Genomic DNA, 19297 nt, shown 5'->3' with positions numbered 1-19297 from the left:
ACAGCAAGGAAACAACAGAAATGGCTGCGTTCCAATAAAAGTTTTTCATAGACAGACACTAAAATGTTAATCTGTATAAGTTTCACATGTCACTAAATAGCATTTTCCTTTTGACTTTTTATAATCATTTAAAATGTAACAACAATTCTTAAAAATGTAAAAAAACAAAAAGGGGGTGCTCACGACCCTTACAAGAAGAGGCAGCCAGCCCGATCCGGCCCGGGGGCGGTAGCGTGCCAACCCCCGGCGGAGAGGAGCAAGCCCCGGTTCGGGGTCAGACGGGGGCATTCCAGTGCTCTTCCTACCACCTACGGGCCCCAGGACCTTGGACAAGTTACTTAACGTCTCTGGGTTTGTTCCTCCTCAAAAAACTTGGAAAATAATCATGCCCTTTACATACGATTTTTGTGAGCCTTAACTGAGAAGCAAGTTAAGTTCGTGCCCCAAACCATGCAAAATGGTTTGGGGCACAAATACCCCAGATGATAAAGTCTAAGCGGGGATGGCAGGGACTTTGTTGTCATGGCAGAAAAATCTGGAATCCAGGACTGTGAAACAGCAGGGCAGAAATCAGCTTTGCCATCAGCGAAGTCCTGTGTTTCTCTCCTAGCTCAACCCCTTACAGCCGTGTGACCTCGCTCAAGTAACGGGACCTCTCTCAGCTTCAGTTTCCTCATCCATAAAATATCGACAATACACTCACCTCACAGGCTCTCCCGTGGATGACTTCGATGGCAGAAAAGGTAAAGTGCTTGGCATAGATTGGACCAAAAAATGGCGATTATTATTTATCCCATCCCGATTCTTTTCCTATCCCAAATTTCCTTTTTTTCCTTTCCAGAGAAGAAGTCAACGTTCTTTATCAAAAGCCCACCTCTCATCTCTGTCTCCAAAACATCCCTTTTGATGTTCCCCTGTGCTCCATCAACACAACATGCTCCCACCTCCCTGCGGGAAAGCTCGTTGCTGGAAACTAGGGCAGCCCTTTGAACTGGCGTTCTTTCTCCAAGCTGGAAAACATCGGGCGGTGTGCTGGGAGCTGTTTGTTTTCTCGTTCTCACCCTTGGAGTCGCTCTATCTGGATCCGAGGCTGACAAGGGACCAGCATGAGGACAGGCTGCCCGCGGGCCCGGGCCTGGGAGGGACCTTGTCTGCCCGGCCCAGGCTGCAGCTGCGGGGCCCTCGGGTCCCCGTCGGCTTTGTGGGTCAGACTGATGCTCACTTCCCAGCCGGGCCATCTCTGATCTGACACGGACAGCCCTGATACAGGCCAGGCTTGTCTTCTTGCTGGAAAAGCTTCCAGACATGGTATTTCGGGTGGAGGCCTGCTCGAGCTAGAAGGCTGTCATAGCTACAGGAACTAGAGTGATTTGAGGGTGGGGAGGGACGGGGCAAGGCATTCTTTCTGGTTGTCTGGTCCTCCTGTCCCTTGCAGGGGGTGGATGGGCCCAGGGCTGAGGTTCAAGGTGGAGAGATCAGAGCCAGGGTAGAAGCCAGAAACAGGAAAAGCCAGGGTGACCACTCACCCAGAGAAAGCTAGGGCTAGTCACCGAGTCCGGAGAGGGGGGACAGAGCCCCAAATCAGGACAAAGCCAAAGCGTTAGATGCTTTCTGTCCCTGCGGGTCAAGTACCATCCCGACACCACATACCCTGCCGGGTCCAGGAACGTGGGGCAAACACGACACGGTCCCAGCCTCCTAAAGAACTCATTTTCTAGGCGCAGAGGGATTCACATACAGGGAATGCATTGTGTTCCCAAAACCCATTTCACGTCACCCAAGCCACACAGTTTGTCTACGTTTCCTGGTTTCTTTGCACTGTCAGCCATGGGACTGAGCTCTGGCCTATGGGTATACGTGCTGGGGACACTGCCAGGCCTGGCCCACAAAAAAAAGTCTCCCATAGCCTCCTCCTTCTGTGCTGGCTGAATCCAGAAGGTCCGGCAGCAACCTCTCAGGATGGGCAGAGCCCCAACATGGAAGCAGCCCGGGACCCCGCATAACCCTATAGAAGGCCACTGGCTGGCCAGGACCCCCTGCAAAAGACTTAGTGTGAGTAAGAAAGAAACATTTAACATGTTGACTTGTTAACGTTAATGTCAACATTTAACATGAGAGACTCAGGGGCTGGCTTGTTACTGCTGTTAACGTGGTCAGAGCAGATATGATACCGCAAGAGCTGTGACACCATAAAACAGGTAACTGACCAGAATGAAATCCAACCTCCCTCCCTCCCAGCTGAAGAGTTCCAGGACTTGAGCAGCCTCCAAGCCTTGTCGGAGATGTTCCCAGGCAAACCTGAGCTCTTGCTGGAGTTTCTCACTGGGCCCCCACACTGAGTCAGCCTCCTGCGCACCCCTGACTCATCCCACCCTCCCGGACTCTGGGCTGTCCCCGATCTGTCTCTCCAGAGCCTCTGAAAGCTGCCCGTGCTGGTCTTCCCAAGCACGAGTTGGGTGCTCCTCACTAGGCTGTGTGCTGCTAAGGACAAGGTCATGGGGAACCTGGGCGGGGCAGTCTTGGTGGGGTCGTAAACAGAACAACAGCGGGAAGATAGACTCTTGATTCAAATTGTGGCGCTGCCCTCAGCATCCCCTTCCCTTTCTAGATCTGGACTGTCCTCCTGGAGGTCAATCTAACCATGACCATCCGTGGTTCTGGAGACTCTGACCCATCTCTTCACAGCATTTCAAGTCAGCACACGACAGCTCTATTCACGTACTCAGAAACCTGCTGTGCAGAAGCCTGTGATCGATGTGTTTGTGTCTGTGTTTTGTTTTTCTTTTTTTTTTTTTATTTTTTAAATATTTATTTTTGAGGGGCGCCTCGGTGGCTCAGTCGGTTAAGTGTCCGACATGAGCTCAGGTCATGATCTCAAGGTCCGTGACTTTGAGCCCCATGTCGGGCTCTGTGCTGACGGCTCGGAGCCTGGAGCCTGCTTCGGATTCTGTCTCCCTCTCCCTGCCCCTCCCCTGCTCACGGTCTGTCTCTCTCCCTCTCTCAAAAATAAATAAACATTTAAAAAATTGTTTTAAATAAATATTTATTTTTGAGAGAGGGAGAGAGAGGGTAGCAAGTGATCAAGGGTGGGGCAGGGAGAGAGAAAGAGACAGAGGATCTGAAGCAGGCTCCCTGTGGACGGCAGGGAGCCCAATGCGGGGCTCGAACCCATGAACCATGAGATCATGACCTGAGCCGAAGTCAGATGCTTAACCGGCTGAGCCTCCCAGACTTAGTGTCCATGTTTTAATGCTCATGACAACACTGAGGGGTAGTGTGCTAGTCCCATATTGCAGAAGAGGAACCCAAGATTCAGAGAAGAGAAGTGTCTGGGATTCACAGTCATGTCCCCCTGACTCCAGTGCCTCCATTTTTTCGCCAGTATCTCCTTCTGACTCTCTGCTGGTTCTTTCGGTTTTCTGAAAACATGCCCTGTCAGGTTGCCGAGTGGAATCAGCTCTAGGTTGGCTTGGAAGGTCAAGGATCAGGACCCAGATCTGCCCTGAAATCACTGTGTGACCTTGACCCCTGTGAGGCCATTTAACCATCAAGAGGAACCGCAAGACACTCTGAAACCTCGCCTAGGTGGAGAGGGATTGGATGTTTCTAGATATAAAAATAGTTTAAAGAGGGAAACTGTCCAACCAACGTAAGGCGGTGTTTCTCCTGTGTGCATCAGGCCTCACTGAGGGCAGAATGTGCCGGAAGCATCTGAACTCTCCATGCATTCAGAACTTGTGGAGAAGGAGAAGGTGTGTAATTTCTGCTGGGTTTGTTGCTTCAGAAACTCAGAGAGGGACGGGGAAATCGTGACTTCCAAAGCTCACAGCTTTGAGTTTGTGTGGACAGCTGGGCTTGAAGATGGTGTCAGCTGGCATGAGTGAGAAAGCCTCCCTTTAGCAAAAAGTGATTTGCAGGAAGGGAATTTCTGTACTCTGCGTGTGGGCAAAAGGCAACCAAATGTTCCCTGGCATTCATGCTTCATTACCGGCGAAACGGGGTCCCGTCCTCAACCATCCGCGGGGAGGAAAGAATAGGAAACCACACAAGACCATGTCCGGTCTCATCCAGAAGCGAGACGCAACATGTGAACACACTTTAGGAAACAGAATATGAGGAACTAATTGGAGATGTCCACAAAGATTTACAGCACACTTATCACAGCCCTACTCACAATGCAACAAGTAGACACAGCCTAAAACCTCACCAGAATGAATTGATTAAATCCTTTTCGCAGTATATCCATATATTAGAATCCTGTCGTGCTATTAAAAGGATGTTTCCAAAGACCTGGAAGGGGGTTGAGGCAGTGTTAATAATGGGAATGTAATGTCAGCCTACAAGCCGCCCCTGCATCTCGGCCCATCTCCAGAAGGTGCACAAGTAACAGGTAAAAACAATGTCTTTGGGAAGACAGCGACAAGCCAGCAGATGGGGGGTGGAAGGAGACTCACTTCTTATCATTCACTGTCTCATAACTTCCAACTCTTCAGACAGAAAGGGGCCATAAGTGCCCAGCACAGTAAAGGAAAGAAGACCCACACTAAGACATGTGATTATAAGATCCTAAAAAAAAAAAAAAAAAAAAAAAAAAAAAAAAAAAAAAGTTAGCTTCTAGGTGGCATCCAGGCCCAGGGGACACCCCTCACCCCACCCCCACCCCTACTCCAGGCTGCAGGAGGGATCAGAGCGCTCCTGGAGAGGCCTCTTCAGGAAAATAAAATGGATTGAGTGCATTTGTGATTTGAAAAAAAAAAAAAATAAGCAAAAGATCCCTAGAAAAGTAAACAAACAAAATACAGGAAACGATATTTACTTATAGAAAAAAAAAATACAGTGCACTATTTAAAGCAGGGCTGGAAATTATCTATAGCGTCATCATGATGTATGTGTTAGTCTGGGTTCCCTGAGGAACAGGTGCTATTAGATGTGCATGAGATTTGTTGGAGGAAACACCTAGGAAGGGAAGTGGGGAGGGAGCCAGAGCCAGACGGAAGCCGTCACACCGCCCTGACGCTTGCAAGGGCAGAAAGTCAACTTACGAAAATTTTGCCCACCCTGGGGGTGGGGGTGGGGGGGGGTCCCTCCAGCCAAGTCCCCCACTAAAGGCATCCAATCACACAGGGGGTCGGATCAGTGCCCACGCTGGGCTGTCCTTGACCAGGGGCAGCTGCAGGAAGCCTGATCCAGGGCTGGTTCCAAAGGGGGTGCCGCCGGGGATCCCAACAGATGTGAACAGCAAACACTGCCCACCGGTGTAAACGCCTCCCGTACAGGATGCGGAGAGGGAAGCGGGAGGAGGTGGGGGTGCAGACAGCCAGGCGGAGATCACAAGACCCCTGCAGGTGCTGCTCTACATTTCTTACTCCAGCTGAAGTCAGACTGGGGCCTTTGAGCTCCCCACTCGGATAACGGGCGGAAGCGAGTGTGTCTCCTTCCGGTGGGTGGATGATGGGCGGAAGCGAGGGTGTCTCGCTTCCGGTGGATGGAAGATGGGCGGAAGCGAGTGTGTCCCCTTATGGCGGAGGAGGTAAAGAGCCCCGGAGCTTCGTTCCTTCCTCATTTCCCCTATTGCAGTGACCTTGGAAGCCACAGGTTGAGATGGTGACGGCACAAGACGAAGTCCATGGAAGTCTCTGAGTCACCAGAGAGAGGACAGACCCCCACAACCCACATCGCCACTACCGACCCGCCTCCCTCGAAGACGACCTGGCCATCTACTCAGAGGAGAGCGCCAGCCGCTGTCCCCGTAACCTCTCGTCTGTGCCAGCTCCCCTGCAGCGAGGTCTGGGGTCCCGCACAGGCTCCATCGCACCCTTGGCAGCGGGCACCGAAGCAGCTCCGGCACCCACGTCCAGCCAGAGCAGACCCAGGCTCCGGCTCCCTGCCACGTCCAGGCTCAGGTGGAGCACTGTGCTGTGAGCCATCAGCCGGGGTCTGCGCCCCACATCCAGAAGATGCGCAGAGGGGTTCACCCTTCCGGAGCCAACTTTGGCCAACGAGAGACGGGAGATGAGAAGGAGCTGTCCCTTCTTCCCCAGGGTAGATTGTTCGGAGCTGATGTCTTCCACCGGGCAAGCAGGTGTCCTCTTGTGACGCTGTGGCCTCAGCAATGCATCCCCTTGCCTTTGTGTTCTCCCCTGTCTGTGGCACTCCCCTTTCCCCTCGCTCTCGCTGCCCTGGGACTGCGCCTCACACAAAGCTTGAGCGTGTCACCTTTGCCTCAGGCTCCGCGTTGGATGGCGAAGACATCTCTGGAGGAGCCTTCTTGGATCTGCAGGCAGCAGGGGAATTCAGGGGGAAGAAGTCGCTGAGGACAGGGACGGGAGGTTTGCGGAGCCCTGTGTCCAGGAATGGGAAAGAGGAGCAGGAAACCGAATCCCTCAGAAAGGGAATCGGGAACCACAAACCAGCAAAATGGCGGAGATAATTCCATGAGCCTCTGGGAACGTGTTTACCTGCCTGTGATTTCTCCCTGACTTTTCCCCCCCAAGTCATGTTACACCATGAAAACAACCTACAGACCCCCTCGCAGGGCCACAGGGGAGGGAGGTGCAGAAACAGAAGGGGCCATATTCTGGAAGAGTGGGGATGGGAGAGTAAGGGGACAACACTACGTTGTAGGGCAGCCACAACAGCGACTGAGCAAGGACCAGCCGGGGTCCCGGGCCTGCAGAAGCGCCACCCACGCCAACGACAATGACGAGACCCGCAACGCAGGTGAATTGCTTTGCTAACTCTCTGGTCCAAGAAATGTCATGTGTCTCTTTTATTTTATGTTATCTTATTTTTTTACAAGAAACGTCCCATTTCCCTATGTTGCTAAATCCGATTAAGTCTACCTCAGCCTTGTCAGCCACGATCAGCAAAAAACCCCACTTTGAGATTTGCGGAGCCTCCCATCTCTCTTGAAACTCTAAAATGATAACAGGTCACATTTTACCAAGCACTCACTGCACGCCAGATGCCGTTCTAGGCACTTTATGGGCATTAATTCATCCGGCCTCCGCAACATACTGGGTTAGGTATTGTTAGCATCTTCATGTTACAGATGGGGAAACTGAGGAACTCGCCCAGGATCTTACAACCAGGCAGTGATGGAGAGAGACGTGTGCCTCTGAACCCCTCATTCTTAACTGATACACCGTAATGCAATTTATCGGAGGGTTTTACAGTCGAAACGTGGAAGGGTCTCTGGTCTCCCAAGCACCATGGCGGCCACTCCTGGTCCTCTCTGTCAAGCCCCGTGTCGTCCATTGGAGCAGAAGGGCTTTGTCGGCACCCACCGCTCCTTCCGCGCAGTGAAGCTCTTCCCCATGGAGAAATGGGCCGCGGCGAGGACACAGTGGAACCGGAGGCACAGTCCGCCCAGCACCCTCCCACTGCTTCCCAGCTCAAGGTTCAACTGCCTGGGTAACCCCCACACCTCCTCTTCTTGGTGGCTCAGGAATTTCAGTTATCTTTCTCTGAGATCCTGCTCCTGCCCCTTTCCCCTCTGTGAAATCAGCCTCCACCCCCATGCCCACTAGGAAAGGACTGAGCTTTCATCTGCCGGTCAGTTTCCCACTGGGGCAAGGGCCGTCCACCCCTGAGAGGCATGAAGTCTTCCTCTTCCTCTTAGGGGGGAAAAAAAAGTACTTCTCTTTGTTTTCCAAAGAGATCCAGGGCCACGGGGCGCTGTTGTATACGTTGTGCACTGTGTTACTATAGGAGGTGCCATTCATGCTAATAGTCATCACAGATTTAAATACTTATTAAGACCATTTCTAAAAGACCAAACTTAAGTGTCCTGAGGAAAGGGAGGCCTTTCTCTTGGGCTACGGGTGAGGCTGAGAGTGGTCCACTACAGAGCCAAGGGTGAAAAGTCAAAGCACCGTTCACGCCTCAGTAACACGTCCTGTTAACATTTACTAGTATCTACTGTGCCCAGGTACACTTCTAAATACTTTATATTCATTATGTCTCTTAACCTTTGAAACAACCCTATAAAGTAGGCCAACACCATGATCCCCATTTCACAGACAAAGAGACCAAGAGTTAGTTTAAGTAGTTTGTGCAAAGCTGTACAACTGGTAAGTGGAGGGGTTGAGATTTGAGCCCACATCTGCCTGATTTCCCAGTCCTCGCTCTGAACCTCTGTGGGTGACATGGGTACACTAGGACTTGGCCTCGGGCAAGGAGGGATCAGAAGCGGTCTGCGGCCACAAGATGTACTTAATTTCTACATATTTTCCTACCAGTGTCTCTTTTCGCGGAGTCCCACGATGGTGGGATCATAGTGCGTGTGTTTGGGGTGGGGGAGGGGGGCGGTCTGCGTGTTCAGAAACCTAACTGGGAGCGAGTACCACCAACTGGCCTGTGCGGCTTTGGACAAGTTGCTTAACACACCAGAGCTTTGAATTCCCTCCCCTGCAAAACTCGGGCTGGTGCTAACTTCCTTGTAGTGGGAGGATTAAATGATGTCTCTTATATAAAGTGCTTAGGATGTCTCCCACATAAATGTGAGTTTCCCTTTCCACCTAGAACCCTCCCCACTCCTAAAGTCCCCACCGCTGAGTCGGTAGGGAACCTGTCTCTTCAGTTAAATTCCTAGCGTGAGCATTTCAAGAGAGACTTAAGCTGGGTTTTATTATCTGATGCAGATAACTTTTTTGATGTGTATCAATCATTTTCATTTGTAAGGTGGGTGGATTTTATATACCTATAGCTAGCTGCTGGGAGAGAAATCTTTAAAGCTTGAAGATGGGGTTTTAAAACATCTTTATAGATGAAAAAAGCAAGAGTTTAACCTTCAAGGAAAATAAAAGGGAACATGAAGTCTATACTTGAACACACACAATACAAAAAAAAAAAAAGACCGAGTTTGGGATTGCAGACGTGTGACCTTGGCATCCATTGTTCGGGCAGCATAGAAAGGATTACTTTCATCCGTGTTATAGAGAAGGCAGCCCAATGTATGATACGATTCCTCCAAATCCGTCCTTACCCATGACACTGCCACAGAGTGGGAAACCCTGTTATGAGAGATGCCTCCCCCACTCCTTCATTTATCCATTCCATCTCCCATCTACTCTCTTCATTCATTCACCTGAGAGTCTCTTCAGCTGATCACCACCAACCAGGCACCGTGTTAGCCGCCTAGAGTGCAGAACTTACAGACACCTGCTTTGCAGAGAGAGCGTGAGACAGGCATGTGCACACAACCCCGACAAAGAGTCCATTTTACCTTAACATAGACCAAGAAGACTGGGGGAGGGGAAATAGACTCAATTCCAAGACCAGCACAAGAACAGTATCGTTTTTGTGTTGTCAGGTGCAATGAGCCAGGGCAGAATCAGAAAGATTTGACACTGCCTGGGGATGCTACAGAAGGCTCCGGAGGGATGAGGGAGGCGATCTCTGAGACTGCTTATATATAGTAAGACCAGAAGGCCAGGAGAAGAAAGGATCATGGACCCTTCACCCCCTGGGAAAAGATGAACTAAGCGAGATGAATCATCCAGATCACCCTACCTGCCCGCTCATGCATTTGCTTGCATCATTTCTGATCGTTTGCCAGATCGAGGCTTCGAAGGCATAGTACGCGGGATAGCTGTGTTTTATCAAAGGTTGAGGTGCAGGATGGAAAAACCTCCAACGTCACCCGCTCCAACCGCATCTTCTGCGGACCGGCCACTTCAGTCCCGGAGAGGTTAAGAGATTTGCCCGCGCGGCACCTTAAGACCCAGGCCCTGGGTTTCCCCTAATGCTCGAAGTGCCTCCCCTGAGCGTGCTTGTCAGAGTGTCTGAAGAGCCTTCACATACCTGGTGCAGCAGGTGCTAACGTCCCCATTTTACAGAGGGGAAAACAGAGGCCGGGCCTAGGGCAGGAGGCCACGTGCCCCAAATCACACCGGTGTGCTCACAGAGTCACAGGTAAAAGCAGCACTAGCTGCAACCCCCCGGGCCTGCGCCGGGCTCTGGAGCGCCTTCCGTGCTGCGGTGCTGCCGCCTAGAGGCGGGAGCTTGGACTGGGGCCCGCGGGAGCGGGGGAAGCAGGCCCGGCGGGACGCAGGACCGCACGGAGGAGGCGACTTTCCCCTCTTCCCGCCGCCCAGCCCGCCTGGGCCTTGCCTCCCGCTGCTGCTGCGGCTGCCGCTGCCCAGTTCGCCGAAACCTCCCCGCACACCCCTCCAGGGCACAATCGACGGTTGCCCAGCTAAAAGTGAGGCTGGAAATTGGTGCGGCCCGCGCGAGAGGGATCGTTTTCCGTCCGCCTCTTGATGCGCATATGGAGCGAGGAAGGCGTCGCCCTGGGAAAGAGTTGGCAGCAACCTGTGGGTTTTCACGAGGATCTGCGAGTCCTCAGAGCGTAGGCGAGGCGGGGTCGGTCCTGCAGGTACCGTCCACGCAAAAGCAGGTCCGAGGGGGCTGGGATGCAGCTAATCGGCTGCCCCGTCCCATTCATTATCGGCCATTTGTGTGACATTATACGTCGTGAGTCTAGCCGTTGGTAGCGATCATCCTTTTGAATAATGCGTTGTCGCAGAGCCGGCGGAGACAATGGCCGGGACCCGAGTGCAGACCAATAGCGCCGCCTCGTGGCCAACTAAAAGACGACAGCTTCCGCTCCTGGTCCCTCCGGGTTCTCCCGCTCCCCCGGCAGAGGAGACGGCCTCCACTGGCTGGGGAAATGAATTCTAGAGAATTCTAGCCCCTGCCACCCAGACCTACCAATTCCACTAGCATCTCAGAGTCCTGCTCTGTGCCACAGAGGCACACTTCCTCCAATTGATGATGGATAGGACGTGGCTCCTGCCCCGTGGGGAGGAGAGATGCGACACAAAGGTCCCAGCAGGATCTAATGGAGATGGGAAGAGAGGGGCCACAGTGCCCAGGGACTCAACAGTCCGAAACCAGGCCGACAAGTCTTAGCAAGCTCCTGCCACCTGTTCAAGCTTATTTCCTCTCCCTGGCAATTCTGAAGAATTAATTCTGTCCAGCAGGAGAACCCTTGATAGAGACAGTTCTGATTGTCTAAAGCAGTCGTTCCTGGCTCTTCTGAGGTCGCATGCCCTCAAGAGTCTGGTGAAGTTTCTGGGCTCGCCCTCGATGTCATATGCAGCCACACACTTCAGCCACGTTCTTGCGAGCTCCCCTCTGAGAGTCCCTGGTCCCCAGGATTGTCCCCTCCTGATCACTTGGAAATCTGTGTCCTAGCACAGAACAGTAACCCTTTCTACTTAGGGAGCTATATCGTTGACATCAAGATGGATGCAGGACATCAGTGACATAAGAGAAATGACCGAGCACCCACAATGCACTCGAAAACGCTCCTTTGCAGCAGTCTGGATACCACAGATGTTCAAGGCCCAGACTTGGGGTCCACATGCCGGCTTCACCCTCACCACAGTCACTCGGCCTCTCTGGGGCTTGGGTTTCCCACCTGCCAAATGGAGAAATGATTAGGAGTCCTTCTCACGGCGCTAGTCAGATTTAATAGAAGTCACAGCGCCTGACAGATACTAAGAGCTCAAACACTGGCTTTGATTGTCAACATTGTAATTAGGAGAAATTAATTCTTTAATCCATCCAGCGACACTTTACCTGCTACCCACTGTTTACCTGGCAACAAATACTAAGTATTGAGGACACAGATTTGGCCAGATGCCTGGCTGGTTAGCCAGACTCTGGTTTCCAAAGCTTGGCCCAAGGATATGTGGCAAAAGTAGCATCCAGGAGCTCGTTAGAAATGCAAGATCTCAGGGCCCCCGCACAGACCTCCCGGGTCAGAATCTGCATTTTAACATGATTCCCAGGTAATTTCCAGACATTTTAACATTTGAGAAGTCCAGCTGTAGATCTTGAAGAGAGAGAGACAGAGAGAGAGAGGATGAGAGAGAGAGAGGATAGCTTTTGAACAGTTGCCTTGCTTTGTGGTCCAGGTGGCATCAGAACCAGCCTGATGGTCTGAAGCAAATGGTCTTTGTTCTTTGTAATGCAAAGTGTCCCTAGAGGACCGATGGCCCAGCACTGCCTCGTGACCTCACAAAGGTTGCCCCTCTCTGCAGACAGGCTGGGAGAAAAGGTATACGATGCCACAGAAACAAAGGGGCCTCGTGAAGGAAAGGGACCAGAAATTCCCACGCATTTCCTTTAGAGATTCCATGTCATTGGAACTGCTCTGATAAGCTGGGGTGGTTGCAGAGGGATCTCCTGGCAGGAAAGGCCACCAAGAGAGCTAAAGGAAGGTACAGCGTGACGGAATGCTGGGGCAACGTGGTTCCAAGGGAGAACGTCCTCCAGGGAGCCCCGAGTTGGAGAGAGTGAGTCGTCTACATCGTGAAACCACTTTGCCCTTGCCCGCAGGGACCTGGATGCACAGAGAGGTTATTGCAGAAGTGGGCAACAATGTGCCAGACCGTGTGGCACCCACTGCTAGCCGTGGTAGAACAATGCAGCCAGATGCCATGGCCCCACAATGGATTAATCCAATTCTCCATTTCCCTTTCTGCCTGCCATTTATAAGCACGGCAGCTCGTGTGGGAATGAACAAGTTCCTGGAGTTTCAATGGTCCCAGTCTCTCTCCTGAAGAGCCCATGGTCTAGTGAAGGGTGGGCATGTAAATACAGATACGAATCCTTGTAACACGGGTCATTCTCCCCACTTCCCAGGAAGGACACTACAGCCTGCAGGAGGGCAAGGCACCCGAGGAAGGTCACAGAGAGCTCAGGTGGCAAAGCCCAGTGTCACAGCCAGAGCTAACCCCAAACTCTGCTCTGTGCTCTGAAAACACCTGCCCACCATACGGGGTCCTCTGGTGAGAAGAATAACCACACAAGCAACACTGGGTGGCTTTTTCCTTTTAAAGTACAAATTCAGTACAAACAAGACAACACTCTCCAGGGACACACAGGAGGAAACCTAGTTCGACACTGAGCCACCAGGGAGACGCCCCCCCCCCCCCCACCACCACCACCACCAATCTTTGAACAGGCTTGGAAGAAAACGGATGCCCGGGAAGGTAGAGTGGCCAACATGAAGCATGGGTCTCAGGCACAGGGCAAGTTGTTCTCACTGAAGCTGGGGAGGGAAGTGAGTCTAACCCTACGGAAATTGATTAAGACCAGATCGCTGAGGACCTAGAAGGCTCTCTGAAGAACCTGAAGTTAGCTCGGTAGCAGTAGGAAGCCACTGCCACTTTTGAGACAGAACCATGCTTTGGTCTGTTTGCAAATCCCCCGGGGACCCCAGCAAGGAGGGTTTGAGGAAAAAGAGAGATCCAGTTAGAGGGTATCCAAAGGGCCTGCCCCTGAAAATGGAGAGGAGAAATGTGGGGAAGCATTTTGGGGAGAAAATACAAGCAATAGCCATCGCATAGCATAGCATTGGAGAAGAGAGAGAGAAAGGAAAGAGGGGGGGGATGACTATGCGTCCTGGTTCCCGACCTGGGCAGGTTTGAAGCCAGATGAAGGGCAACAATTAAAGGAGAAGGGAAATCTCTGGGGGGCGGGCAGCTCCTGCAGCCCGGTGGCAGTCCTGGCAGGCAGCATGGTTGTCTCTCTTCAGACTTTGCGTCCACCCTGAAGCCTCCCAGGAAAATACTCTAAAACCTGAACAATGGCTGGGAAGGTCTGACAGCCGCCAGAGTCCAGTTAGCACAGGGGGCTGGAGAGTGCGTGGTGAACGTCAGACCTGCAGGCGCGTCGGCCCAATAACACCCTGGACACGGAGGCTCAGATGAGCTTCCCTGGTTCGCCAGCGGGCATGTGCGTCGTCCCCCATCACACGTGGCTGGGAGAATTAAACTGTCCGTGGAACTCGACTGGGAAAGGAGAACTGGAAACTCCCTCCTGGTGTCTGCCCTCGGTGCCTTTGTCTCTGCTGATTTAATCTGTATCTGATCACTGTCATAACCCATACCTGCGACTGCAACGCCTTTTCTGAGTCCTTCCGATGAGTCATCCAACCTGAGGGTGGCCTTGGGGTTCCCCAGCACACCCACCATATTGCGTTGGCCCGCCTTTTCACTCATGACATCGCTGTAGGGAACAGCAGCAAGCCCACAGGTGCATCTGGACAGCGCTTTGCCCCGGCTGACCCATGCAACTCTCGTTTTCAGTATGTCCTCCTCTAGGGGGCGTGTTTGAGGACTTAGCCATTCTGGTGCACGTGCAACCTCGAAGATGCGTGTTAACACTCCTTCCTTGTATTGACCCTTCATGAATGGAAGACCACAGCCAGCGGATAAACCACTCTTATTCTCATACCTGGGGCAGAAAATTCCAAAATGCACCCTACCTGGTTCTCCCAGGGGGATCCTTAGGAGTAAGATTGAGCTGGACGGCCCTTGGCACCAATCAGCCCAGTTCCTCACTTGCTTTGGCTTTTCTTTCTTCCCATTTTAGTCTTATCACCTCCCCACTCCAGACCCTTAGGATCACTTTCCTAAACAGACTACGTGCACACAAGCTCGCGCTCAGGATCCACATTTGGGAGGAACTCAGGCTCGGACCAAGGAAAACGTTCAAATGGTGATGGACACAGGCACCCATGTCTCTGCAGCAACTCTCGTTTCATCAGCAAGATCTTCAGTCAGTGTCATAGTGCAAAGGCCTGATTATCACTGGAGATGTATGTGCCAGGTTCTCAGCCTCACCTCTGCCTCTGTCCCCCCAGTGCGGTCAGTCTGCAGGAGGTCATGGGCAGACATGCCCGGTGAGAAGACACACATGGAGGGAAACGCATGTTCGTTTTGTACAGGCAGGCCCACCAGCCCTGGCCTTGCCCTTCATTACCAGCCTGGTATAAGCCGCAGCCTGTGCTCACACAAACTCACCTCCGCCATAAATACAGCAGCAGCCACCCAATTCGCCCTCCTCTCGAGAGCACTAACCAGCGTAATGCTGTGCACTGTGCAAAACCTCGATGGGCAGAACTGAAAGGGGATGTCATTTTATCTTGCCAAAATATTGAATGTGAATCTGATCAGACCTCGAGATCTAATTCCCACGTTATAGGAAATATGGAGGATAAAGGAATATGTTAGGATACAATCCATCAGATCCAGAACATGGAAAAATCTAGAAGATAAATGACCTGGCTTCTTTTTAATAAGAAACTGACAAGAATAAGAGTGAAAGAATGAGAGACAGGAATCACCCAAGATGAAGTGAAGCTTAGAAACATGTCAAACAAATGTGATATGTGCACCTACTGAAACAAAAGCAATTGTAAAAAGATTTCTTTGTAGTCCGTCGGAGAAATTTGAAAGCTCTCTGTGTATTTGAGGATATTGAGAAATTATTTTTAATTTTTAGGAGTGATGATGGTAGCATGGTTATACCCTTTAAAGAATTCATCTGTTGGGGCTCCTGGGTGGCTCAGTCGGTTAGGCGCCTGACTTCGGCTCAGGTCATGACCTCACGGTTTGTGGGTTCGGGACCCGCTTCGGGCTCTGTGCTGACAGCTTGGAGCCTGGAGCCTGCTTCGGATTCTGTGTCTCCCTCTTTCTCTGTTCCTCCCCTGCTCTCACTCTGTCTCTCTCTCTCTCTCTCTCTAAAATAAATAAAGATTAAAATTAAAAAAAAAAAAAAGAATTCATCTGTTATACTGAGCCATTTACAGATGAAATAATTTGATGTCTGAGATTTGCTATAAAATATCCCAGCATGGGGCGTAAAAAACAAAGCCATGCGAAGAGTAGATAAATGAGGCCCAGGATTGTGATCATTGTTACAGCTGATTGGTAGGTGCCTGGGAACTCATTAAGTTTTTCTCTCTGCTCTCCTGCAGATTTGGAAATTTTCCTTATTACAAAAAAGGAGAGGGAGGAAGGAAGGTGGGGGAAAAGGGAAGGAGAGAGCGAGAGGAAGCTGTTGTTTCAAAACCGTAAGAGACTGGGTTTCCCTAAACATGGCATCCTGGTAGCTCTTTGGGTAGCGGACGGCCACCAAATGCTAAGAGCAATCGTACTAATGAAAATAATGATGATAATGATGTCTGTGCAAAGGTAGGACAAGCATCCTTGTCTGGAATCGACCAAGCATGAGCCACAGCGATTCACCAAATTCCAACAGCCACCCTCGTTATGAGTGGAGCTGACTCTGTTCGGGTTCTGCCTCAGCTGGGGCTGGGCCCCCCTGCCCCCCGAGGGGTTGTGTGGGAGGGTGTGTGGTGCCTTGTTCAAGCCAACCCCCACAGGAGATGGGGAGCCCAAGCGATGATGGCAGGGGGGAGGCTGGTTGGAAGGGATTTCTAGGAAGAGGGGCTTTCCTAAGCCCTCACCTCACCTCTCTGCGCATGGGGTGAGGGAGGGCTGTGGGAGAACCTCCCGCTTGGTGAATTAGAGGGAAATACCAGATATCCATAGTTCAGTTCGCCCCCCTTCTTCCTCTTGGGAGTGAGCTGCCCCAGGGAACAGGCTCAAGAACTTGAACCAAACTGTAAGGACACAGAAAATCCCCGAAAAGATTTTAAGCAAAGAAATGAGGTTGTTTATCTCCTATTTATCTCTTACCTTCAACTCTTTGCACCTTCTGTTCCTCTTGTCCAGAATGCTCGTCCTGTCATTCTCCACCTCTGCTCTTGATTAACTTCCACTCATTGCTTATGACTCAGCTTAGCTGACACTTCCTCCAGGAAGCCCTCTCTGACTGCTCCAGCACTTAGAACCTACCTGTGTCCTAAGTCTGTGTTCACGTGTCTCCCGACTAGACCACAAGTCCATGGGGACAAGGACCGCCTGCCCGGGTCGTCCTTGAATCCCCTGAGTCCCTAACTTCCCGACACATGATAGTACTGAATTAATCATTCCAACATGAATTATTGAATTCACTTTGAAATGTACCAACAATATGTGTATACAAGGATGGAGCTAGAATCAAAGGTCCTCTGTCAAGAAGGATGGACATGGGGCGCCTGGGTGGCTCAGACAGTTAAGCGTCTGACTTCGGCTCAGGTCATGATCTCATGGTTCATGGGTTCGAGCCCTGTGTCGAGCTCTGTGCTGACAGCTCGGAGCCTGGAGCCTGTTTCAGATTCTGTGTCTCCCTCTCTCTCTCTGCCTCCCCCACTTGCGCTCTGTCTCCCTCTGTCTCAAAAATAAATAAACATTTAAAAAAAAAAAGAAGGATGGACAGAAGATGATAAGGACAGAAGACCTTGGCTTCTTGCTCGCAGATGGTGTCCAGCCCAACAGGGCCAGCTACTCTTCCCTGGGATTATGTAGATAGAAGGGTCCTTCTCTTATGAGGCACCTTAGCTGCTTCTCATATGACCTCTTGCTACACCCTTTAGGGTTCTCTCACTTTCCTCAAGCCCCCTTACTCCAATCCCTTGTTGCAAGGAAGGCTTCTTTATATCACACCTGCCCTGTTCATATGTGCTGGGTTCTTCTCTCCCGATTGTATCCTGCCTGACACAATGTGTCAACAACCTGATAAATCCCCTCTTTGCTTAATGTACTTTCTTTCTTTTATTTTTTTCAATTCACCTATACAGTACTTGATTTGTTTATACTTGCCGTGACCACGGCAGTAGGAAAAAAAAGAAAAACCTAGATATCATGCCCCAAATGCCCGATATAACTGCTTCCCAAATATTAGTGCCATACGAATGATCTGGGGTTCTCTTCTATATACGCATCTTTGGGGGGAAATAGTGGACATATAACATTCTATTAGTTTCAGGTGTGCAACATAACTATTCGATACTTGTACATATTGTGAGATGCTCGCTGCGATAAGTCTAGCTAAGATCCATCACTACACGTGGTTACAACTTTTTTCTTGCGGTCGCAACTTTTAAGATCTTCTCTCTTAGCAAGTTTCAAATACACGATACAGTATCATTACGTATGGTCACCAAGCTGTATGTTACACCTCCTGACTTATCTTATCATTGAAAGTTTGTACCTTTTGTCCACCTTCACTTATTCCGCCCATCCCTGGCTACTCTTCTTCTGCTCCTTGCCTTTGAGATCCACACCCATGCACAGGTAAAGAAATCACTGAGAGCGCTTTGGTATTGCTGAGCCCTGGACCCCATGAGTGCTCAGGGGGGTGAATCTAAACTCTCCCAGAGAAGACAATACCTAAGCTGGACTTTGAAGTCCCGCAACCCTGTCTACAGCATGAGCCCAGGGCCATTGAGGCAGAGCTGGAAGGAGGGTCACTCCAGAAAATGTTCCCACTCTGAACCTCCCGAGATCCCTCCCAGACACTGAGCCCTTGGGAGCCTGCCTCACGGCCACGTGCTGACCTGCCCGAGGGGGCGGAGAATGTTCTCTCCTCTTCTCCCAGCCACAGATGCAAACTGCAATGCCAGCCTCCCTTGCACGTACGTGTGCCCTCATGATGCGCTTCCGGCCGGGGGCGAACGAGTGCAGCCCTCGGGAGTTGACCCACTGTGACGTCCCACCCACAGTCCTGACTCGCTTTCCCCATTCACCGCACCACGCGGAGTGGACCCAGAGGACCCACAGAGACCAGGAGCCACAGGTTGGAAGGAGCCTGCCTCTGCCCTGCCACGGCGGCATCAGAAAGGTGAAGGAGAAAGCAACGTGTGTGTGTTGAGCCACTGAGACTTGAGGATTTCTCTGTTAGACCACCCGCATCATGTACCCTAATCACATACCCTTGTTTCTAAATTTACTTCTAAGCCGTGAGGTCCTCAAGAGCCGGCTTGGGGATACCCTGGATACCCTCCCTCTGGCTACAGTGTGTACTCGCTAAACATTCTTCTGGGATCTCCCCCATATCTGCCTCATTCTTGGTCTTCTGAAATGTAAGCGAAATTAGTTTCAGCCCCGCATCTACGGCAACTTCTCCAAGGATCTGGAAGGAGGGGGGTGGGGGGGAGGAGGTGGGCAGCAAAGGAGAGAAGAGTAGCTTTTACTTTCCTCTTGTCCCTTGTTTAAGTCCTTTCGTCCGAGATATTCCCCCTAGACTCTTCCTCTTGATTTGTCCAAAGAGGCTTATTTGCACGGGCATGTTCTTGCAGAATATTTAGGTATTTGAGGAGAAAAGAAACAAATGGTCGCACCAGCACAACACGGATAAGTTAATTGTTCCTAAAAATTACTTGGGACGATGACGTCAGTGGGAAATATCCACCCCTCCACAGAAGCAATGAGAGCACCAGCAAAATGGTCAGAATCTACTTTTTTCGGAACTCTGGAAATAACCAAAGGCTCGCAACAACCTGAGATGCCTGTGTTTAAAAGAAATGGCTGAATCTCAGTTTTAAAAAAAGGGGGGCCACGTGGCATCTTACCTTGCCCTGTCCCCGCCCCGTCCCTCCAGCGCCACACCAGGT

The sequence above is a fragment of the Panthera onca genome, chromosome F2 (genome assembly GCF_046562875.1).
Source record: "Panthera onca isolate mPanOnc1 chromosome F2, mPanOnc1 haplotype 2, whole genome shotgun sequence".
In the NCBI taxonomy this organism is placed as follows: Eukaryota; Metazoa; Chordata; class Mammalia; order Carnivora; family Felidae; genus Panthera; species Panthera onca.
The sequence above is the reverse complement of the archived record's forward strand: the minus strand, read 5'-3'. Positions refer to the sequence as shown.